We start from the raw sequence: 24997 nt of genomic DNA on the forward strand, positions 1-24997 counted from the left end.
ACTTCTGTGCGCATTTTCTTTTACTAATGAGACTTCGTAAAAAAAACTGTAATTACTATTGTGATTAATGATCAGGATTGTTTTAATGAGAACAAGTTTTGCTTTTGACCAACAGTGTATCAATAAGTATGTGCATTTGATATCTTTGTTATTGCAACTATGAAAAAATTTTTCAAATCTGTATTGGCCACTGCCCAAAACAATTCGTAAAATTTTTTGTGGGGAGCATGGGGGCTATCTAAGTAGGCTGTTTAGGTTTTTATATTGGTAACGCCACGTAGCGCTCTGTGTGAAAATCACTGGCTGTGCTGTGTGCAGTTTGTGGCTGGGTGGCATTGTTGGAATAGTCGCTATTGTAGTGTTGGGCAGTTGGCTGTTAACAGCGCATAGCGTTGCGCAGTTGGAGGTGAGCCGCGAGCAGTTGTGGATGTGGGGAGAGAGATGGCGGAGTTTTGAGAGCAGATGATCTGGACGTGTGCCCATCAGAGAGAGTAAATTTGTAATACTGGATGTCATGAACTGATATATATATATATAATGAGTTTTTAAACACTATTAAGGTAAATACATTGTTTGTTCTCTATCAAAATCTTTTATTTTGCAACTATGCCTATCAGTAGTTAGTGCCTTCAGTAGTTAGAATCTTTTATTTAGCTGGCAGTAGTGGCGCTCGCTGTATTGCAGTAGTTCGAGTAACGAAGATTTTTGTGAGGTAAGTGATTCATGAAAGGTATAGGTTTTTGTTAGTTAGGGCCATTTTTTTGTAGGGATTGTAGGAAGTCGATTTGGGACGCTGAATGAGATTAAAAATGTACGAACTATGGAAATTATGGGAGAAAAGATGAATCATAAGACTGTACGGGGTGATCCATGTAACATGACCATGGCAGAAGATTCGTAAAGTATAAGACAATGAAACAGGCTACTGGGTAAGTGTAAAATTGTGATTACTTGTGTATTGTCAACAGCCATAGCTGTGTTATTTAACGAAGTACTGCCATTTTCTAAGTCTGCGAAAAGTCGTACCAGCTTCGTGTTTCGAAGTATATCTTTATAAAAAAGGACGAGAAGAAATCAGTTTTGATTGAGGAGTCTGCTGGACTCCAAGAAAGATTTAAATATACCGTTAATGATAAAGATTTATGTAAAGGGGCTAGATGACTACGCTGGGAGCTCCATGACGGTTTTTACGAATAAAACTCTTGTTTATGGGAAAGTATTATCTCCACAAAGCTGGGGAAAAGTGTAGGAAGACCTGTAGATGCTGTTGCAAAGACTTAAACTTGACCCTCATCATAAATGAATGAATGTACAGGGCGTAGGGAGAATGATGTTCCCAGCACTGTTACAGTTATTACATGATTTCCTGTTAATCATTGGAAACAGTCAACAATGAATATGAGATCCAAATGTTGTTGTAGATGGTCTCCGTTATTGAAACAGAGTATGATCCCTATTGCAGAAATAAAAGTAATGGCATTCCATGGCGACGGTTCAATTAGATCTACAAACTCACTGCACAGTACAAACTACGATCAAGTCTCGAGTTTAGAATATTTGTACAGTGACGTGTCCTGTTTTCAAAGCAGAAAGAAATCAACAGATATAAACACAACGTGGCACCATTACAAATTTAAAAAAATTAACCAGCTCTGAATCAGTTAAGAAGTTCTTCAGAATAATAGCCATGCGAGCGTCACATGGATACTCGCATTCCAAGTCACAAACCAAGTCACATTTATTGTCAAATACCTTGTGGCACACACTGATGAGCCAAAACATTATCATCTTCTTAAGAGTGTTTTCGTCCGCCTTCGGAACACAATACAGCAGCTATTCTGCGTTCCGTGGACTTAGCAAGCCTTTGATAGGTTTCCAGAGGTATGTGGAACCAGATGTCTATTCTTAGGTCAGGCAATTCCCATAAACTAGGGGCCGGTGGTTAGTGAAGGCGGAACTAGCGGTCGATACCGTGCCTTATCCATCGGGTTTGGAGCAGGCGAACTGAGTGTCCAAGACGTCATTGTCAGTTCACTATCATGTTGCTCAAATCACTGTAGTGCGATTCTGGTCTTCGCGATAGAGCGGTTATCCTGCTGGATCTCCATATATTGTCATAAAATGCAATTCGACGAAATATATGGGACTGCATGAAATTAGTTGAACACTTCATGTGGCTGCATGGCAAACCTGTCATAAAAAATAATTAATTTTGTAAAACTTATTGATGTACTGAATCACAGACTATGCGCGTCTAATAGATATATTATGGCAGTTGTATTAATGAGAATTATTATTTATGATTTTTCTATATATGGAGGAGGCAATGTACGCTACCATTTTCTTGTTCGTCGTCTCTCTAGTTCTCGTAGATGTAATAACTGCTTACGTTGTCATATCAGGTCTGTAACCGTATGTGCAATTAATTAACTATTAAAATAGATAACGGTTTAAAACTGGTTACTTCATGACTTAATTGCATAGTTTCGTGTGCCCTGTGTCGAATATCTGCGTTATTGCACCACTTATGGCAGGCCGATGGCAAAACAATGTAGCAGCGCCTGGTCGAACCGATCACCGCCATCAAGCGACAAAATTTAATTTAAACCTTTTTCTTTCCAGCAGCGCTAATATCAAAGCGACATATACTAACACTTTCTTTCAAAGGAAGAGGCGGACCTGGTGCAGCCAATATTTTATGATTTCTTCCACGTAGGCGGACTTTAAATATTTTTTTGTGTTGCTGGCCTGGCTACGTGTAACGAAGAGCCAATACAATTACTTTCCCAGTTAAATAGTATGAGAACTGAAGTTAAACCAAACTGTTTGCTATTTAATTTCGGTGAGAGATTTCACATCGAATTTTGTATTATAATGTCTGATCTACGACGTAGTGTATTAGGAATAACCACACATGTGAGTTATCACCCGATTTTAAAATCATGCGCTTTATGCTAGCTATGTCAGAAAGTATTATTAATTGCAATAATTCATTACAAAAATAATCCAATGGCAATCTAGTAAACGACACGTTACGTATATAGGCTCGAACCCAACGAAAACACATCAGCTGAAATTTCTATCAATGAACTTTAACAACCGAGCGAGTTGGCGCAGAGGTTAGCGCACTGGACTAGCATTTGGGAGGCCGACGGTTCAAACCCACGTCCGGCCATCCTGATTTGTGTTTTCCGTGATTTCCCTAAATCGCTTCAAGCAAATGCCGGTGTCGTTCCTTTGAAAGGGCACGACCAACTCACTTCCCCTTCCCTCCCTAAACAGCTGGAACCGATGACCGCGCTGTTTGGTCCTCTCCCCCAAATCAACCAACCAACCAACTTTAACTACGGAAAACCTATAAAGGTAAATAATAACCAAAAGTAATAATCAATAATGATCAAAACAGTTTCTCAATAACAATAACATTTTCGAAGACGTTACACATGCTCCCTACAATATAAGACTGTCTCCATCGGGGTGCGTCAGTGACGCGGTGCATGTTTCGAGGAGCCGTTCGCCTCGATGAAGGCGTATCCTGACAGAACCATCGGCATGGTGAAACAAGAAACGTGATTCACACGAGCAGGCACACATTTCCGTTAACCCAAAGTCGAATTTCGATGATCCAGTTGAAAGGTCTCTGTTGGATTCCTTTCATGTTAATTTCTTAAATCTGTAGTCATTTACGGCATAAATTCCTCTTCTAAATTTACTGTGGTGTTTCTGACTATCTGGGAGGAGACTGAGTAGTGAAACGTGTTACTTTTACACATAAACAAGAACGATCTGTCACACTACTACACTTTAAAACACAGTTTATATGTAATTCATGTCACACAAGTCTTATACGGAACCTACATCCGCTTTCTTTTATATACTGTATATGATGAGATACTGTCATCCCCCTTCCCTTCTGTGTGAAAGAATGAATGAGCAAATGTATTTCCAGTTGCATGCTTGATGGTAGCAGACAAGCCTGTCTGCTAGAGAACAGTAGGACCAACGTCGGAACAGGTAGCTACGCTTTCTAGAAGCAAAGAGGTTTCTATTCTTAGTATGGTCCTGTCAGTCCCTTGTCATGTTGGTATAGGGAGCTGCCTCTCTGGTCACTTCCGTTGGTATTTGTGAAGCACGCTCGGTAGGAGCCCAGCAGGTCAGTCTGTCTGCGGCGAGCGTCTGAAGTGGTAAGATCTCCGGCTAAGCGCGTGTCTGCTAAGTCTGTAGGACAATGGATTTCTTAAGTTCAGCCTAACTGAAAATTTAATCACCTTTATTTCAGGTTTAGCTCTAAAATATCTAATGTTATCTTAAATTGCAACACAGTGTATTTCGAGTGTGAAGTTCAGAATATCTTCCGGTAGTTGCTTTGTCACTACTTTGTGAGTAAAGTGGAACCACGTGTTGATCAGTAACTCTAACTAAGATCATCAATCTTAAATGCGAATGTGCGTGAGATTATAACGTCTCGTCTTGACAATATTTTTCAATATAGCAACTTTTCTTTATGTTCAACCCACGTGGGGTGTATTTTGTGAGACCAGTGCCATGTGCTTATACAATTGTTTGACCCATCAGGTTAATAGTATGACGTTAGTAACCAGTTCGAGGTTTTTCTTTTGTAAATTGCTTTTCGATCTAATTTATTTTAATTATCAAAATTATTGTGGAGTTACACTCTTTGTGTAAACCAAGTTGACCACGTGAAGCGTGTGATGTAATCATCAAAGTAGCCCTCAGCTATTCTTTTCGGAAAGATTTCACAGGGAGTTAGTATGAATTTAGTATACCAGTATGTGGTAATTACATGACGGACAGGATTGTGCTACGAACGTAACTTCTTTGGGTGAAAATTGAATCGGTTGGTTGTGGTTAATTTCCTCTTGCATATGTTTCAACGTTCTTCGTGTGTTATTTTATGAATGCAGTGTTGTATGCAGTCTCCCAATCTTGGCTCCATATTTGATGTGTTCCGCAAGATTACAATCTCACATTTTCACAATCCTAAATAAGGCACCAGTTTAGTTATGAAGTTTAATATGCTGAAATTTCAATGATCAATGTTAAAATAAATTTCCAAACATAAACTGATTTATTTCTTTTTATTTAAATTCTCTTTATATATATATAACAATCAACCCTTCGAATCCTACGCCTATACGGAGAAGAAGACTATCAGAACGACTTCTTTACTGCAGTGCCTTGCTTATTCTGTGTTACGAGGTAAAGTTCCTTTGGACGTGTGTCCACTGCGGCGACCATCAACTGTAGAACGAAGTGGCGACAGTGAAAATTTGTGGAGCACCGGGACTCGAACCCGAATTTCCCGGTTGTCGCGACCGGTCGCCTTATCATTTGGCTGTCCATGCACGAGTCACGGCCATACCCAAACTTCCGTATGTCGTCAACAAGCCGTCTACAAATTGTACTCGTAAATCCATTATGTATATTCCCGTACAAGAGGGACATTTTACTTGAAAGTCGCTTGCCCGCTGTCGGCGGATAAATAAAACATTGCGCTCCCTGAATTACGATGAAAAGTCCAAAGGAACAGACACTGCGGAGTCTACAGTTGTTATGAAATACTTTAAATGTGTTCGCAATTGCGAATATATCAGGTGTAAAATGGAATGACGGATCTGGACTCGAACCCGTGATTTTGAAATAAAATGTCTCACCTATACGGGAATATACTCGATGGATGTAAGAGTACAGTTTGTATACTCATGGTTTACGACATATGGAAGTTTGGAGGTGACCTCACGTCATGCACGGATAGTCAAATAGTAAAGCGACCGTTCGTGATAAGTGGGAAATCCGGGTTCGAATCCCAGTCGGTTACGAATTTTCAGTGTTGCCACTCCATTCTACAGATGACGGTTGTCCATATTAGCAATTGCGAATATATTTAATGTAATGAGAACGAGATCTACGAGACAGCTTTCGTAGACGCGAGGAAAGCAAACCAAAGTCAATGATGTTAGAAAAGTGAAAAGTTAAAACGTTACAAGAACACGGCCCATTTTCCACCCAGTTCTCTATCACAATGCGACCTTGTGCTCTGTACGTAATGGCTTCGTTATCGACGGGACGTTAACTCTAATCTTCCTTCCTTCCGTTGAAGGACGCTGGAGGCACGTTAGTGGTAAGGGACGTTTTTAAGAGGAGCAGAGACGAATGAAGCATCGTTCTAGCGGCGAGACAGACCGCGAATTGGAAATCCACTGACATAAGTCGACCGTTCCCCTTCCCTACCAGAATCTTCACATGCTCGTTCCATTTGGTATCGCTGTCCAACGCTACGTCCAGATAATTAAACGACGTGACTGTATCAAGCGGGACACTATTCAAGCCGGATTCGAATATTACTGGTTGTTTTACCCTACTCAACCTAAGGACATCACACACATCCATGCCCGAGGCAGGATTCGAACCTGCGACCGTAGTGGTCGCGCGGTTCGAGACTGTAGCGCCTAGAACCGCTCGGCCACCCCGGCCGTCTGTCAGCATTGTATTCCTCCTGACCGCTCGATGCGTATTGCCTCGTTCGTATCCGCTAGAACACTCGTACTGAGTGTCAGTAACATTTTGGCACCTGCTTATTCAGTGCGCGGTTCTGACTTGCCCCTCGATATCCACCAATAAAGACTAAGTTAAAACTTTCTTCTCATCTACACTTTTACTTTAGCTAATGACTTTATGAAATTGTTGTTAACCTTCTTTCTGTGTACCTATCGTTGACGGAGTGGCTGAAGGGACGTATCATTGTTCAAAAAATAAATATTAATTAACAGCATCGTACTGCTTCGCGCCACGCTCAGTATGTGATTCCCGGCTGTTCATGGTGTACTGCAGCATGATACGGTCACCGCTAGCAGGAGCGTTGCCACGCTCTGAAACCATTTGTCGCAAAATTCAATGTACTGTGCTGCCTCCCTGCCTTGCTTCTACTGAATGTTCTTGTCCGACTGATGGCAAGCGGAAGTAAAATCAAAATGTAATGTGGACGAAAAATGTGGCAGGAACGCCACACTCTTTTCAAAAGAACCATCCCGCCAGTTGCCTGATGCGGTTTGGGGAAATTACGGAAAAACCTGAGTATGGATGGCTGGATGGGAATCTGAACTGTCGTCCTCCAGAATGCGAGTCCATTGTGTTAACGCCCTCGGTGCTCTGAACCAGTATTCATTCTCGCTTTGTGTGGTGGTCATCAAGTTGGGACTCATTAGTGAACACATCAAAAGACTGGCTTTGAGACGTATTACAGATGTAGCATCTAATTTGGCCAGGGCTCAGTTATACGTAAATTTTCGAGGGTTTTGCATATACGTTTATATTCTACATCTACATAGATGCTCCGCAAGCACGGTACGGTGCGTGGCGGACTGTACTCTGCACCACTACTAGTCATTTCCCTTCCTGTTCCATTCGCAGAGCGAGGGGAAAATGACTATCTATATCGCACCGTATGAGCACTGATGTCTCTTGTCCTTCATAGTCCTTACGCGAAATGTACATTGGTAGCAGTAGAATCGTTCCGCGGCCAGTTTCCAGTGAGGTTTATCTAAATTTTCTCAACAGCGTTCTGCGAAAAGAACGTGTCTTCCCTCCAGGCATTCCCATTTGAGCTCCCGAAGCGTCTACGTAATACTTGTTGTTCGAAACTACCCGTAACAAAATGTGGCAGCCCGCCTCTGAACTCAGTCGATGTCCTCCTTTAGAATGACCCCTGTGGGCTTCCCGGACACTCGAGCATACTCGACTATAAGTCGCTCTCGCGGCCTACATGCGGTCGCCTTTGCAGATGGACCACACATTCCCAAAATCCTCCCGATAAGTCGACCGTTCCCCTTCCCTACCAGAATCTTCACATGCTCGTTCCATTTGGTATCGCTGTCCAACGCTACGTCCAGATAATTAAACGACGTGACTGTATCAAGCGGGACACTATTCACGCTGGATTCGAATATTACTGGTTGTTTTACCCTACTCATCCTCATTAACGTAAATTTCTCTACATTTAGGGTAAGCTTCCATTCATCACACTCAACGACATCTTTCTGTACACCACAGCGTCATCATCAAACAAGGGCAGATTGCTGCCCACCTTGCCCGCCGAATCATTTATGTATACAGAGAACAACAGATGGTCCTGTCACTCTTCCCTGGTGCACCCCTGACGACACCCTTGTCTCTGATGAACGCTCGCCGTCGAGGATAATGGACTGGATTCTAAAAGTTAACAAGTCTTCGAGCCACTCACATAGATAGGAGCCTATTCCACATGCTCACAGCTTCCTTAAGAACTTGCAATGGGGCACCGCATCAAACGCTTTCCGATAATCTAGGAATATGGAATCTGCCTGTTTGCCCTTCAACCAAAGTTCGCAGTATATCATGTGAGAAAAGGGCAAGCTGAGTTTCGTACGAGCGATGCTTTCTAAAACTACGCTGATTCTCAATCACAAAGGAAATTATCATATTTTAACTCAGAATATGTGCATGAATTCTAAAGGTAACTAATGTTAAGGATATTGGCTTGTAATTTCGCAGGTCCGTTCTTTTAGCGTTCATATATGTAGGAATGACTTGCGTTTGCTTCTGACCGCTTGAGACTTTGCGCTGGGAGGCAGATTCGCGATAAATGCAAGTTAAGTAGGGGGCCAATGCCGTAGAGTACTCTTTGTAAAGCTGAAATGGGATTCCATCCGGATTTAGTGACTAATTTGTTTCAATTGTTTCTCGACGCCAGAGATGCGTATTACTATGTCGTCCATACGGGACCCTGTGCGATGGTCAATCGACGGTGTATTTGTATATTTCTCCTGCTTAAACGATTTCATAAACGTGAAATTTAAAGCTTCGGTTTTCACTTTGCTATATTATGTAATGATAATGAAACGCCGTGTTTTAAATAGAACGAATTCCACCGTAGAATGTATTTCCACATTATTCGTTGCCTGTGGTACGTTAATTGCTTCAGAATGTTTTTCAAACATCGTGCCACTGCGAATAAGAGGTGATTCTACCTTCGAACAAAGGTTATTAACAAAGCACAGGTATTGCCCACAGGAGTAGCGACTGTTAAAATTAAGTACTTGAAGACAGCCACAAAGTGAACTCTGTATTTTTTATTGACCGGTTTCACTCTCCAAATGGGCAAGAGCATCATCAGAAAACACAGTTGAAAGATGGCTGACAGCATTAGAGATTGCCGTTAAATTCGCAGACAGCTCTAAAGACTGAACTGGCTGTTCTACAGTACTTAAACTTACGTTTAGAGTACAGTAGTGGATGATGGTATCGTTCACTACTGTAATTTAAACGTACGTTTCAGTACTATAGCACAACTAGTTTAATCTTTAGAGCTGTCAGCCAACTTTAAAAGCAATCTCTAATGCTATCAGTCAACTTTAAATTGTGTACTCTGACGATGCTCTTGTTCATTTGAAGAGAGAAACAAACCGGCCAACAAAAAATATAAACTGCGACTTGTGACTGTTTTCAAAAACTTGGATTATTAATGCTGGGGAAAGTTTCTAAAAGAGAGATCAAAGACAAAAACTTGAATCACATGAAGGTAGGTGATAAAATAAATAAGTAAAAACATCGACATGGAAAGAGATGTATGTTTTCAAGCAATTTATGCATACACTACTGGCCATTAAAATTGCTACGCCAAGAAGAAATGCAGATGATGAACGGGTGTTCATTGGACAAATATATTATACAAGAACTAACATGTGATTACATTTTCATTCAATTTGGGTGCGTAGATCCTGAGAAATCAGTACCCAGAACAACCACCTCTGGCTGTAATAACGGCCCTGATACGCCTGGGCATGTGAAACAGAGCTTGGATGGCGTGTACAGGTACAGCTACCCATGCAGCTTCAACACGATACCACAGTTCATCAAGAATAGTGACTGGCGTATTGTGACGACCCTTTTGCTCGGCCACCATTGACCAGACGTTTTCAATTGGTGAGAGATCTGGAGAATGTGCTGGCCAGGGCAGCAGTCGAACATTTTCTGTATCCAGAAAAGGCCCGTACAGGACCTGCAACATGCGGTCGTGCATTATCCTGCTGAAATGTAGGGTTTCGCTGGGATCGAATGACGGGTAGAGCCATGGATCGTAACACATCTGAAATGTAACGTCCACTGTTCAAAGTGCCGTCAATGCTCACAAGAGGTGACCGAGACGTGTAACCAATGGCACCCCATACCATCACGCCGGGTGATACGCACGTATGGCGATGACGAATACACGCATCCAATGTGCGTTCACCGCGATGTCACCAAATACGGATGCGACCATCATGATGCTGTAAACAGAACCTGGATGCATCCGAAAAACTGACGTTTTACCATTCGTGCACCGTGGTTCGTCGTTGAGTACAACATCGCAGGCGCTCCTGCCTGTGATGCAGCGTCAAAGGTAACCGCAGCCATGGTCTCCGAGCTGATAGTCCATGCTGCTGCAAACGTCGTCGAACTGTTCGTACAGATGGTTGTTGTCTTGCAAACGTCCCCATATGCTGACTCAGGGATCGAGACGTGGCTGTACGATCCGTTACAGCCATGCGGATAAGATGCCTGTCATCTCAACTGCAGTTCCGTATTACCCTCCTGAGCCCACCGATTCGATATTCTGCTAACAGTCATTGGATCTCGACCAACGCGAGCAGCAATGTCGCGATACGATAAACCGCAATCGTGATAGGCTACAATCCGACCTTTATCAAAGTCGGAAACGTGATGGTACGCATTCCTCCTTCCTACACGAGGCATCACAACGACGTTTCAGCAGGCAACGCCGGTCAACTGCTGTTTCTGTATCAGAAATCGGTTGGAAACTTTCCTCATGTCAGCACGTTTTAGGTGTCGCCACAGGCGCCAACCTTGTGTGAATGCTCTGAAAGGCTAATCATTTGCATAACACAGCATCTTCTTCCTGTCGGTTAAATTTCGCGTCTGTAGCGCCTCCTCTTCGTGGTGTAGCAATTTTAATGACCAGTGGTGTAGTACCCGAATGTGTCTGCTATGTTGGATCAAAAGTAATTTTGGCTGCCCTGAGCAAAAATCCTCCGGTTTTAAACAGTTGAGAATTGTATCGGATAGTGTACAGGATGTAAAAAGATTTCCGAAAGTGACTACATCTCCGTCGAACCGTTGTTAGGAAGGCAGCGGTGTAGCTGTCGCTCACATGCCTGTGTGTTCACTAGAATCGACAACCACAGTCAGTGAAATCTTCTGCTCGTAACAAGGGGACGGAAAGCAGCAGATCGCAATTACGGCCGCGAGGTGCCGCAGCCCGCGACAGTCACAAAGCGGGAAGCCTTCCGCCAATTGGTTGCCGCAACCGAACGCCGCGCCGCCACGCAGCTGTCAGATTCTGCAGTATGTGTCAGAAGCTGTCACGGCGGCAGCGTAAGCCCCGGTGCCGCGACGCCAATTTGGCTTAAACCCCCCCCCCCCTCCTACCCCTCCCCTCAACCTCCCTGCAAATTCACATCGCGCATACTTCTCCTAGCTATGCATTATTTAAGGGGACTGGGCGCAAAACTTGTCGGGCTTTCAGATTTGTTATTAAAATTCCAGCGATTTGAATATAGCAGGTTGTAAGAAAAGTTTCGGCAGCGACAGTGAAGATGGAGCGACTGTGACGAAGGGTGTGCTGGGTACCCCATAGCCAAGGGCCGCGGGGATTGTTATGTTGCCGTCTGCAGGCACGTATAACCTTTACGTCCCATGAAAATTTCCCATTAGAAGTGGCATGAATTTCAAAATATCTCCACTTGGTTTAACTGTAACACGCCCGGGAGTACAAAACGGTGGGGTACCTTAAAGTGGTTGTCGTTCCTTGACCGTGCGCCATATCCACACCACGTACCTGATAATCCCGCGGCGGTCGTACCATTCTGCTCCACAGCTGGCTTGTCTGAAATTATCTATCGAAATACGCAAGCGAGTTAGGGGAGCCACTCAACGTCAAAACACAACACTGTTCTATGTCTGGTATGATCAACTATATTCTGAGACGATAAAAGGAAGTCGCAGGTTGCACTGTTCACATTCTAGTTCAGAAGTGTTATGCCAATTAATGCATGATTAACAGTCCACAATATCATTCGGACGAGCCTACGCTTAACCGACACGAAGCGGGTGATTGTTGATGATGCGGAAGCCGAATGATCGCACGAAAGTTCTTACGGTCGTCACGCATACACAGATAATTGGTACCAGTTCTTCTTGACACTAGTAATAAATTTTAACACTGTTCACGAAGTTAAATTTACAGTTCACAGTTCTTAGTTGTACGAGCGCGCGAGTAACAGTCGCGGGCGGCGCGGTTGGTTGTTGATGATGCGGAACGCGATGATCGAAGGCACGTTCGCACGCTCGCTACAAGACACTGGCACTTAAATGCTCTCTTTTGTGGTAAATAGTATTAGTCATTCACATTAGTTCATTCTTGGAGACCGAACAAGGTGCGGATGATTGATGAACGGTGTGACGCGCAAGGAGATGATACACAAATACACTCCTGGAAATTGAAATAAGAACACCGTGAATTCATTGTCCCAGGAAGGGGAAACTTTATTGACACATTCCTGGGGTCAGATACATCACATGATCACACTGACAGAACCACAGGCACATAGACACAGACAACAGAGCATGCACAATGTCGGCACTAGTACAGTGTATATCCACCTTTCGCAGCAATGCAGGCTGCTATTCTCCCATGGAGACGATCGTAGAGATGCTGGATGTAGTCCTGTGGAACGGCTTGCCATGCCATTTCCACCTGGCGCCTCAGTTGGACCAGCGTTCGTGCTGGATGTGCAGACCGCGTGAGACGACGCTTCATCCAGTCCCAAACATGCTCAATGGGGGACAGATCCGGAGATCTTGCTGGCCAGGGTAGTTGACTTACACCTTCTAGAGCACGTTGGGTGGCACGGGATACATGCGGAATTGCATTGTCCTGTTGGAACAGCAAGTTCCCTTGCCGGTCTAGGAATGGTAGAACGATGGGTTCGATGACGGTTTGGATGTACCGTGCACTATTCAGTGTCCCCTCGACGATCACCAGTGGTGTACGGCCAGTGTAGGAGATCGCTCCCCACACCATGATGCCGGGTGTTGGCCCTGTGTGCCTCGGTCGTATGCAGTCCTGATTGTGGCGCTCACCTGCACGGCGCCAAACACGCATACGACCATCATTGGCACCAAGGCAGAAGCGACTCTCATCGCTGAAGACGACACGTCTCCATTCGTCCCTCCATTCACGCCTGTCGCGACACCACTGGAGGCGGGCTGCACGATGTTGGGGCGTGAGCAGAAGACGGCCTAACGGTGTGCGGGACGGTAGCCCAGCTTCATGGAGACGGTTGCGAATGGTCCTCGCCGATACCCCAGGAGCAACAGTGTCCCTAATTTGCTGGGAAGTGGCGGTGCGGTCCCCTACGGCACTGCGTAGGATCCTACGGTCTTGGCGTGCATCCGTGCGTCGGTGCGGTCCGGTCCCAGGTCGACGGGCACGTGCACATTCCGCCGACCACTGGCGACAACATCGATGTACTGTGGAGACCTCACGCCCCACGTGTTGAGCAATTCGGCGGTACGTCCACCCGGCCTCCCGCATGCCCACTATACGCCCTCGCTCAAAGTCCGTCAACTGCACATACGGTTCACGTCCACGCTGTCGCGGCATGCTACCAGTGTTAAAGACTGCGATGGAGCTCCGTATGCCACGGCAAACTGGCTGACACTGACGGCGGCGGTGCACAAATGCTGCGCAGCTAGCGCCATTCGACGGCCAACACCGCGGTTCCTGGTGTGTCCGCTGTGCCGTGCGTGTGATCATTGCTTGTACAGCCCTCTCGCAGTGTCCGGAGCAAGTATGGTGGGTCTGACACACCGGTGTCAATGTGTTCTTTTTTCCATTTCCAGGAGTGTATGTGATTGGCGGCAGTGCACATTTTTAAATTACTTCTTGACCCACTTTCCTCTGAATCATTTACTTATTTTATCACTTTACTGTAATAGCACTTGCAGCAACACTTTAACTTCCATAATAACAATGCTTCTTGCATGCAGAGTTACCCACAACACAACATAACAGTTCCGTTTACCGTGCTCGACGCTGAAGACGCGGCTGCCCGCACAGAAACTGCACAACTAAGCCAGCGATATGACAATACGCTTACAACTGGGACCCAGTTTTAGTGTTGATGGAGACTTTTAATGTTGCATTCTGTCCGTAACTCAACTTTGTGTGTTGTAAAAAAGTTTATTAATACCTGGAATCTATCGTATACAAGGTGTTCGGAAATTGCCGTTACAAATTTCTATGACTTTTAGAGGGGGTGAGTACATAATATTTTCGATAGGAACCCATGTCCGGAAATTTCATCAACGACGCTACAGAGCGCGAAGGTTACAGGCGCCATCGTCTGTAAATGAATGTATATATAATATTATTCAGTGATGATGTTACAAACTTTCAAGAATGATGGAGACGCATAAATTTATCAATTTGAGGTAAGGGTGCCTGGTTCGGAAATGAACGGAAGTTACAACAGAAAATCGTTCTGATTCCTTTGACAGTGGATAACGTGTATTGGTACTGTTGTTCTTAAGAATGTAAGGCATGCGACTTTCAGAGCTGGTAGTATGGACCAAAGAAAGTAAACCTGGACTATAAAATGCATACCTGAGGAGCTATGAGCACTCGTTCATCTTCGCTAGTGTGAAACACGTCTCTACTGAATCAGCGCTGATAGCCCTTAAGGCATGCTGTTCCAACCGAGCTCCAGGGAGCCGGAGCGCTCCGGAGCGCTCACTGCTGCAGCTCGGAGCCCGCGTGGAGGGGGAAAGCGAACTCACTGCCCCCTGGCCGCATGCAGCCGCAACTGACGCAATAATCCGTGTTCAATGACAGCTATGACTAGCCGCGGGAGGCCTGTACCTCTACTGGAGGATACCTTTCTATTCATTGAGACGGATGGTCGTCCGCAGTGTCTTGTACGTCATAAAGTATTTAATTCTGCGAAAAGGTACAATATACAACGACTTTATACACGTCTTCTCGCAGCGCACTACTGTCAGGTGGAAGGTGTTGCACGCAGAGAACTGGTAGTCAGGCTTAAGAACGACATACTAGGAGACGTAAGTTCAAAAACGGTTTCGTTATACGGAGGGTATCAAAACATGCAACATAGTTCGTGTTCTGTAATGCGTTTATTATTTTCAGGTGAATGAGAGCGGAGAAAACACTACAGAATCTGCAATTCAGGCAAGCTACGGGGTCGCTCACATCATTGCGACGAGTGGCAAGCCGTTTTCGGTGGGACCACTCGTAAAATCGTGCGTGGTAGCAGTTGCAGAATGTTTGTTTCCAAGGGAGGTGCAGGCAATTGAAGGGGTTTGCCTGTCGAAGCAGACAATGTGTTCAGCACTCCTTTTTCAGTTTCCCATGATGACTTGTCATCGTTACTTCAATTGGAAATTATTGATTTGCAAAATTCAACTTTGTTGAATGAGAGGTACTACAACACGTTGGATTTATCACGATGGTATCGTTCATTAAAGCAAAAAACGTTTCCAAAGCTTCTCAGCAATGCCGCTCAGATCACGTGCATGTTTGGATCTACGTATTGTTGTGAGAAGCTTTTCTCAGCAATAAAAAGAGTAAAAAGTAAGGGACGATCGTTTCTTCAGGATGCAACAATGAAGGCTATCCTCCGCACTAAAGCTGCGAACACTTTGACGCCTGATATTTCCGATCTTGGGATGAAAAGAAAATGTCAAGCTACAGAGGTCCAATAAATTTAGTATGCAATTTCTTGTGAAACAGTTGTTTCTTATTTATTTCCTGAACATCGTATTTTCTGGTGTAGCATGTCTCCACGTCTTAGCGGCTAAGAGTATGAGGTTGTCGATTTTGTAAGACGCAGCTGGCACATCAAAACGCTTGCCTTGTCGCCTGCCTCAGCCAGCCGTGCCGCGTGCCGGCCCACTTGAATGTTCACAGCGAGCGACACGGCTCCATGGAGCAGGGAGCGCTCCGCTGCTCACAACGGAGCCGACGAGCTGGAACAGCCTGCCTTAAGGTATACATTTTAGAATGCATGTTTACTAGACATGGTACCCAAGGATGTATGCATGTGTGTGTTGATCTTCTGTGCCTTTCAGGTTGACGACTACATCGAGGAAATGCCACGAAAATATTGCCCAGATCGTAACGCTCCCTCTTCGGGTCTGGACCTTTCCGACGAATGTTGCATGCACATGCTGCAGGAAGTCATACGCAGCACCGTTCGTTGAATTGTCATGGAGGAGACGCTATTGGTAGCCACTTGGTTTATCTGGACAGTCAGTTTCTGACTAGTTGCACATCTAAGTCAACGAGGACAGTTGAAAATGTGCGCCCCGACCGGGACTCGAACCCGGGATCTCCTGCTTACGTGGCAGGCGCTCTATCCATCTGAGCCATCGAGGACACAGAGGGGAGTTGCGATTGCAGGGACTCATCTCTGGCACGCCTCCCGTGAGACCCACATTCCCAACCTATTGTCCCGCATTATATTCATAGTGCCCCTGCCCATTATACTCATTACTCATATAGTTGCACAGCCGTTCACCTGTACACATCTGCGCAGCCGTCGCCCATCTCTTACGGTCTGTGGTCCTCTGCTAGTGCAGTCTGCTCTGCTAGTCTGTGAGTGGTTATCGCACGTTGACATCTCAGACGGCGGACACATTAATGTGGCTGGACCATGTATTATTTCGATTAGTATGCAAGGATGAAAACGATAACTGTTTGCAATGTAACACAGAGCTGTAGAGGAGGCCGAAGCGAACATATTGATATAGCACACTTGTGATCTATCAAGCCGGGAAAGAGGCTTAAATCTTAAATCGACCTACAAAATACACCTAAGTTACAGTGCATACGCGCAGCTCTATTTGTTGGCTAATTATACTTGAATATTAAAAACCACCTATTCTTGAAGCTCCTTGCAGTCATCCAAATGTATTAAGATATGCCGTTACTACATTTTAATTCATATATTACTGTAGATATACATAACAAAGCACTCAGTCTTCAGGCCACGAGTGGCCTACCGGAACGATCCGACCGCCGTGTCATCCTCAGAGGAGGATGCGGATAGGAGGCGCGTGGGGTCAGCACACCGCTCTCCCGGTCGTTATGATGGTATTCTTGACTGAATCCGCTACTATTAGGTCGAGTAGCTCCTCAATTGGCATCACGAGGCTGAGTGCACCCCGAAAAATGGCAACAGCGCATGGCGGCCCGGACGGTCATCCATCCAAGTGCCGGCCACCCCCAACAGCGCTGAGCTTCGGTGATCTCACGTGAACCGGTGTATCCACTGCGGCAAGTTCGTTGCCACTGTAGGTTTACATGCTAATATAAATTAATCACAGTGTTATCACAATGTTTTGCCTGAAAGGTGACCATTTATCAGTTTAAAATTTATTTCAAAATTTCTGTTTTGTCATTTAAGTAAAGTTACAAGACTACGGTTAGCTTTAAGTGATATGTCACGAATGATAAGATGTTGCGTCCTCTTTAACAGGACTTCACGATCAAATCGCAGATCTTGTTAGATATCCGACAGTAACGCCTTTTCCGTAGAAAATGGCGATGTGGCAGTGAACCAAATGCTTTTCAAAAGTATAGAAACGTCAAGTCAGCTTGGTTTATTCTGTCCATGACACTGGGGATATAACTGATGGGCCTGAGCCGGTTTTCGTATGATCGACTTTGGATGAAGTTGAGGATGCTGTCAATCAGAGCAACACAAGGCCATAAGTCACCACTTTATACAAGCGGTTGCTGCGAAAGGAAGTGGTGAGGAACTCGCACTATAGTTCAAGAACACATTCTCAAAATTTGGAACACTGAAGAAAGGCCTGCTTGTTTCAGAAATTATCTGGTGGTTACCGTATTTAAGGAAGGATATCGCACGGGCTGCAATATCTACTGCATAATATCGTTGCTGTCTGGCTTGGGAAAGCTAATTACTCGAATTGTCGCCAATCGTGCTATCCCCAACTACCAGAAAGCGAGTATGGATTCAGGGCTTCTAGAAAGTACTATACGTATGATATTCACTACTCATCAGCTTTGGGAAAAAATGCAGAGAACATACTAGATATCTTTATGTTGCATTTATTGACTTCACTGAAGCATTTGACTTGACATTCCGTGAAGCTTTATAGAAGATATTAGAACAAATAAGCCCTCGGTCACAAATATTAAGTCAAAATTGAGCAGGTTTCGACGCTACTATGAGCGTCATCTTCAGTCTTGTTGCAACCCTTGTTCACTAAAGTACGAGCAGCCCTTAGCGGCTCGCCATCTTACCTACAACTATTCATGACGTCGGCTTTCCGGCTTAGATCTTTTTTAATATGTGAGTTGTAAGTACTGCATCTTTTTCCAGTCAGTACAAACTTTAATTTTATTCATGTATTATACACTTAATATGTTTTAGAACAGTTAGTCTAATTCTGAAGAAGACGCTCATAGTAGCGTCGAAACCTGGACAATTTTGACTTAATATTTGTGACCGAGGGGTTATTTGTTCTAATATAATTCTGACACGGTCACTGAACCTTAGCAGCTATGTTCAAAGTTTTACTTTATAGAAGATTTCAGCTCTTGTAGCGGATAGACCGTATTTGGTCAAAAAGTATGCCAGAGCAGAAGTGAGTTACAACAGAGCCAGCTTCAGGCAAGGCAAGAGTGTTAAGCACTGTGAAGCAAAACATGACCAAAAGACGCTGCCAAGAAGAGACTGTTGGGTGCAGTAGATGATGTTTCATTTGTGGGGCGGTCAACTGCGCGTACATCAGCGTCCATACAAGGTCCCAATTTTTACACAGTCCCATCTAGCCAACGTAATGAATGATGATGACGATGATGAAATGATGATGACAGGACAGAAGCCTTTCCTCACTTGCTACCACGGTGTTTAGAGTATGTGCCTTAAGCCCCAAAGAAATGTAGCCTGGAGCTTGTAAATACTCAGCCATTCGCTTACTAAGATAGCCTCATCTCAGTATCACACCCGACACCATGGATCTGTGACCCCCGGAGCGACATCCTGGAATGCAGTACGGTGTCCGCTGTCCAACCACGTGACAGGGCAGCCTGCCCTGCGTCACAGAAGCAGCCGCCTTTGGAGAAGAGAGCCGCCCGCTCGCTCGAGGGAGGTCACGGCCGCCTCTGTGGAACTGTCAGCTGCGCTGCCGCGCTGACACCGCGGATGCAGCCGGAGACGCTGCTGACAGCGACGTTTCAGTGACACCACGCTCGGCCCCGCTCTTTGCACTGTCAGAAATGCCGGACACCTACATTTCACATGAGAGGCAACTGCACACCTCCACCAAGCTGTTCCTGATGTACTACATCCGAGGGCAGCAATGAAGAAGTTAATTAAACAAATCTACTGTCATCTGAATCCACCCTCCATGGGTAACGACCCATAAGTGATCTAACACTCTATACAGTTCTCCACTGAAATTCACTGTCATTTTGAAATTGCCCTACACAGGTATAACACCCGTTGACATAAAAATTTTGTCTGTAGATTATATAACACTACTGCTGCAGACGTATGACGCGGTCTGTTCCTAAGGACTGGAAAGTTGCACAGGCCACACCAATATTCAAGAAAGGAAATAGGAGTATCCCGTTGGATTACAGACTCATATCACTGACATCAATTTGCAGCAGGATTTTGGAGCGTATACTGTACTCAAACATTATAAATCACCTTGAAGAAAATGACTTATTGATACATAACCAAAACAGATTCAAAAATATACCGTTCTTGTGCAACACCCCTAGCTCTTTATTCCCATGAAATAATGAGTGCTGTCGACGAGAGATCTCAGATCGATTCCATATTCTTAGATTTCCAGAAGACTTTTGGTACCGTTTCTCACAAGCGACTGTTAATCAAATTGCATGCATATGGAGTATCGTCTTAGTTGTGTGACTCGATACGTGTTTTCCTCCTAGAGAGGTCACAGTTCGTAGTGATAGACGGTAAATCATCGAGTAGAACAGAAATGTCGTCATAACTGCCGTCTGCTTCACGTCTGCTGTGCAGCGAGCTACGTTAATTTAAGTATTAACTGTATTTTTCTTACTTGTCACTTCTTTCCGTGTGTTTTTGCTTATGGGAAGCTTTAATTGTCGAGTGCTAGTAATAGTGTTCCATAGATTTCGTGTTTGTCTTGAATGCAGTCAGAGATGGTCCCTTTAGTCAGCTGTAGTGCCAGTAGTGCTAGCGTTTCTTTTGAATACAGCCCAGAGTCAGGTAGTGCTTATTTTCATTGTTTTCAACAAGAAGTTGAAAGGTGGCTACACTGAGTCACAGCGCCAGAGATAGCGCCAAAGAGTTTTATTCCGCCGCCTCCACTGGCAGTGCTTGTTCAGAAATTGTGGTGGTTAGTGCTTTGCTGAGAGGATGTCGATAGCTGTACTAGTTGAGGCCATGTCGTGTGCAGTTGTTTTGATGGGCTAGACAGCAGATGTTGTTCGAATGGAGATGTTGTAATGATCAGAGTGTATTCTTAGTCAATATATATGAAGGTAAAAAACATTTTATTTAAAATATCTTGTCTTATTGAGGAAGAACCGTGCCAGATGTGTACGTTGAATCACACTTCCACACACAGAACAGTTACTCTTGTGCTTTGTTGTTCCGTAATTTTTGTTTCGTAGCTTTTATAGTTGCTGGGGACTTAATTAATTAATTGTGTTAACGGAAATTGTCTTTCATTCTTTGGTGTTATTCTATGCAGTCAGATTGCGTACTAATACTCGTCAGGGCCAACCGTATACGAGACTGCGTAACCGGACAGACAGCTGCTAAAAATTAAAATTATTTGCATTATATTCAATGGCGACCCTGCCAGGATCGTTCCTTGGAATTCTTTTGATAGTAAAAATAGCAGACGGTAGTATTGTTGTAGTAATTTGTAGTTTAGTAATTGTAGTCTATATTGCATGTGTAGATTTGGTAATGAACATTTGTACTTGTCTTGTCTTTCTTCTAATGGTATTTTTGCAGAATTTAATTTTTGATGTCTTGTATATGCGTTTTGTGCAGTTATGAAGATTTCAATTGTTTGTTAATCGTGTTTGAGGGAAGCATTTCGTGTGAATGGTATTGTTGGTGATAAAGTGTTATATTGTGTGTAATTTTCGTATAGTGACGAGTTTTACATGTTTTGTAAATGATTACGCTATCGATGAAAAAGGCAAAAATGATGGATAGTCAGAATGACGAAATTGTTGACATGGCCAACTCGCCAACACAGGAGAACAGTATGATGAATAATGAAGTTGAAAACAATTTAATAAGTCGGGAAAATAGTCCGGAACCAGTTCAAAATTTTTCACAATCAAAAAATTTTCAGAATACGAGACTAACGACAGAAGATTCTGGAATAGTATCGAACACAGAGAGCTTTACTGCTATGACGAAAGAAGTTCGTTTTGCGGGAAGTGTTAGGGGTGAAAAGAATTTCGAACCAGTTAATATGGAGCAGTTGATGAGTGCAATATTAAATTTGGGCTCTGAATTAAAAACAGTGGGATCACAAGTAGGAACAATTAAAACTGATATGGGAACAATGGAAACGCAGTTAAGATCTGAATTAAAAACAGTGAGATCACAAATAGGAACAATTAGAACTGAGATGGGAACAATGGAAACACGGTTAGACTCACAAATAGGAACAATTAAAACAGAGTTGGAAACAATGGAAACACGGTTAGACTCACAAATAGGGACATTTTTCAAAAACATGAAAGATGAATTAAAGAAAGAAATTAGAGAAGAAGTACAACCGATTTTGAATTCTCACAATAATAGATTAATTGCAATAGAAATTAGACAAAAGGAACAGGATAGAGAACAGGAAAAAAGAGATCGCGTGATAGTACAAAAATTTTCTGAGTTAAATTTACAACGTGCACACGATAAGGAAGAAATATTTGAGAGAATCGAGGAATCCGTACCAAATGACAGAATAAATAACCTAACACAACAATATGAACAGTTAACTACTAAATGTGTCAATACTGAAACCCGAGTCGCGACACTTACGGAAGACGTAAATAAACAGAAAGAAAAAATGGGTTGAGGAGATTCCAGATAAATTGACAAATCTTAGTTTACATGGGGACAGAGATTCAGATGATACAGCTCCATTGCCATTTGCAGAAACAGAAGAGTACCAGAAAATAAATAAGCATGTTGAAAATCAGGGAAAATTTAATGAACGCGTTAAAAGGGATTTTGAGGCATTACGAAAGCAAGTCAAACAAATTGAAGGCGAAATCGTAGGAAAAGACAGCAGAAGAAATTTAGAATCACAGATAGCATAGGGCTTTGAAGAAAATAATTTATTTCATTTACGAGATGCAAGAAGAGAGCGCCAGGCGCGCGAACTTGACAATAATCGACATTGGGACTGGGACAGACGCGGTAGGTCTTTGTCGCCACGAGGCGAAAACTTTGACTACAAACACTTTTTAACTGTTCGGAAATTTAAGATCTTTCGCAATTCTAAGAATAACATACATCCATGTTCATGGTTAGATCAATTTATGTACGCACTTCCACCAAATTGGCCAATAAGTCACAAACTGGAATTTATGTGCGGCTATTTATGTCCCCAAGGGATTCGCTACACTGAGTGAATATGTGCCGTAGCGTGTACAGGGCCCCGAGCTGTAGTAGTGCTATTTACCTTTTAGTTTTCTGCACTGCTGCCTACTCTTTTACTATTCTTTGTATCTATCAAAACAACTCTTCGACTATCAATCTATCTAGAGAGTCGGTAAAGAATAACCGGATATGACTATTTTACCCATAAGTGATTTCGGAAATTACCATTGGACTTACTGTATCTTCAGCAGCATTCATTCGTGGTTTGAACGAAATTTTACCTGTTTATCTTCGTGGCAATATTACTTTATATGTTGACGATATTCTTATTGCTAAACGTTCTTGGAGTGAGCATAACAAAATTTTGGATTCATTATTACGTATTTTTGCAAGAGTTAGCATTACAGTGAACTTGGAAAAATCTGAATTTGGTCGTTCTCAGGTGAAATTTCTTGGTCATAGTATTTCCACAGAAGGTATTCTTCCTGATCCAGAGAAACTAGACGCTATTCGTAATTATGCTGTTCCTACTACAAAACGTGATGTTCGTAGTTTCCTTGGTGTCTGCAATTTTCTTAGACGCTTTGTCAGATTGGACAATTTGGCCACACCTCGTTTATGTGAACTATCCGGAAAGAATTCTAATTGGTGTTGGGATGAGGAAGCTCAGTCAGAATTTGAACAGCTTCGTGATGCTTTAGTTGCTGCTCCACTTCTTTCACATCCGGATCTATCTAAAGATTTTTGTTTGGCGACGGACTCATCATACAAAGGCCTAGGTGCACATTTATTTCAAGAGATAGAAGAAAACGGCGTTGTAGTACAGAAGACTATTGCATTTGGAAGTCGTGTTCTCTCTAAATCAGAAAAGAATTATTCGATTACGGAACTTGAAGCTTTGGCTGTTGTATGGGCTTTCACAAAATTTCGCGTATTTTTGTATGGCAGACATACTAAGGTTTACACCGATCATCGGGCTCTGGAATTTCTTATGTGAACAAAATTAAATCATGGAAGATTGTCACGATGGGCGTTGTATCTACAGGAATTTGATTTTAGTATTGTTTACATACAGGGTTCTTCACATATTATTGCTGATGCTTTATCACGTGCACCTATGGGTTTGAAACAAAGTGCTGAGGAGGACTGCAAAGAAAACAATTATTGTTTGATGTATATTCAAGGTGTTGTGTTTGAAAACTTTATTTCGTCTTCGCTCCAGGACATCGCTAAGGAGCAAAATAAGGATCCAATCTGGAAGGACATTAAGGAGAAGTGGAGGAGAAAGGAAAGCGTAGCGATTAGACAGTATTATTTAGTTCGCAATGATATTCTTTTTAAACGAAAATCGGTCGACAACTCTGTTTGGTTAGTTTGTATTCCTGATGAGTGGGTCAATAAATTGATTTGGTATACACATTTCAGTTATGCACACTTTGGTCCCAGACAATGCTTTCATAAATTACGAGAAAATTGCTACTTCAGTAATATGGAAAAACGTATTCGATCTGTTCTTGCCAAACGCAAATTATGTCAAAAGGTTAAGCCGCCAACTATTTCTCACAGAGCACCGTTGTTTCCTATCATTCCAGCGAAATTAAAGGAGATGGCTGCAGTCGATTTGTTCGGTCCAGTGGTTCGTTCTACTAATGGTTTTCCGTACATTTTGGTAGCAGTGGAATTGACATCAAAATATGTGTGTTTTACACCTTTACGCAAAGCAACAGCTCGTTCAGTGTCTAATGCATTCAGCAAACAGTTTCTTAAAGAAATGGGACATGTTGATAAGGTTATATCAGATAATGGATCGCAGTTTCGCTCTAAAATTTGGCTTCGTACTCTACGGCGTCGTAAGATTAAACCAATTTTCATTTCACTTTTTCACCCTCAATCTAGCACTTCAGAGAGATGGATGAAGGAAAGCAATAAATTGTGTCGACTTTATTGTCATCAGAATCACAGAACTAGGGATCAGTATCTTCATATTTTTCAAAATATTCTGAATGAACTCCCTAATGATTCAACTTCTGTACCGCCTATATTGATATTAAAAAATAAAGCACCAATAAATTTCATTTCTGAAATCGTTCATTTTCCGCCTACACGGAAACTGCGGCATTCTGAAGTTGTGAACCTGGCTCTGCAAAATATTGCATCTGCGGCTGCTAGAAGAGAGAAATCAAGTTAAACGTCCTGGTCGTTTAAAAACCTTGTCAGTCAGTCAAAAGGTGTTAATTAAGTCTCACTGTTTGTCTCACAAAGCAAAGGGT

At 43.2% G+C, this 24997-nt stretch overlaps 1 non-coding gene across 1 annotated transcript; it reads right to left on the reverse strand.

Annotated features, from left to right (window-relative positions):
- Positions 1-16436: 16436 nt before the first annotated feature.
- Trnat-cgu lies at positions 16437-16510 on the reverse strand. Its single transcript has one exon. It is a non-coding gene; the product is annotated as a tRNA-Thr (tRNA).
- Between the last annotated feature and the right edge of the window lie 8487 nt (positions 16511-24997).

The sequence above is a fragment of the Schistocerca americana genome, chromosome 1 (genome assembly GCF_021461395.2).
Source record: "Schistocerca americana isolate TAMUIC-IGC-003095 chromosome 1, iqSchAmer2.1, whole genome shotgun sequence".
Lineage (NCBI taxonomy): Eukaryota > Metazoa > Arthropoda > Insecta > Orthoptera > Acrididae > Schistocerca > Schistocerca americana.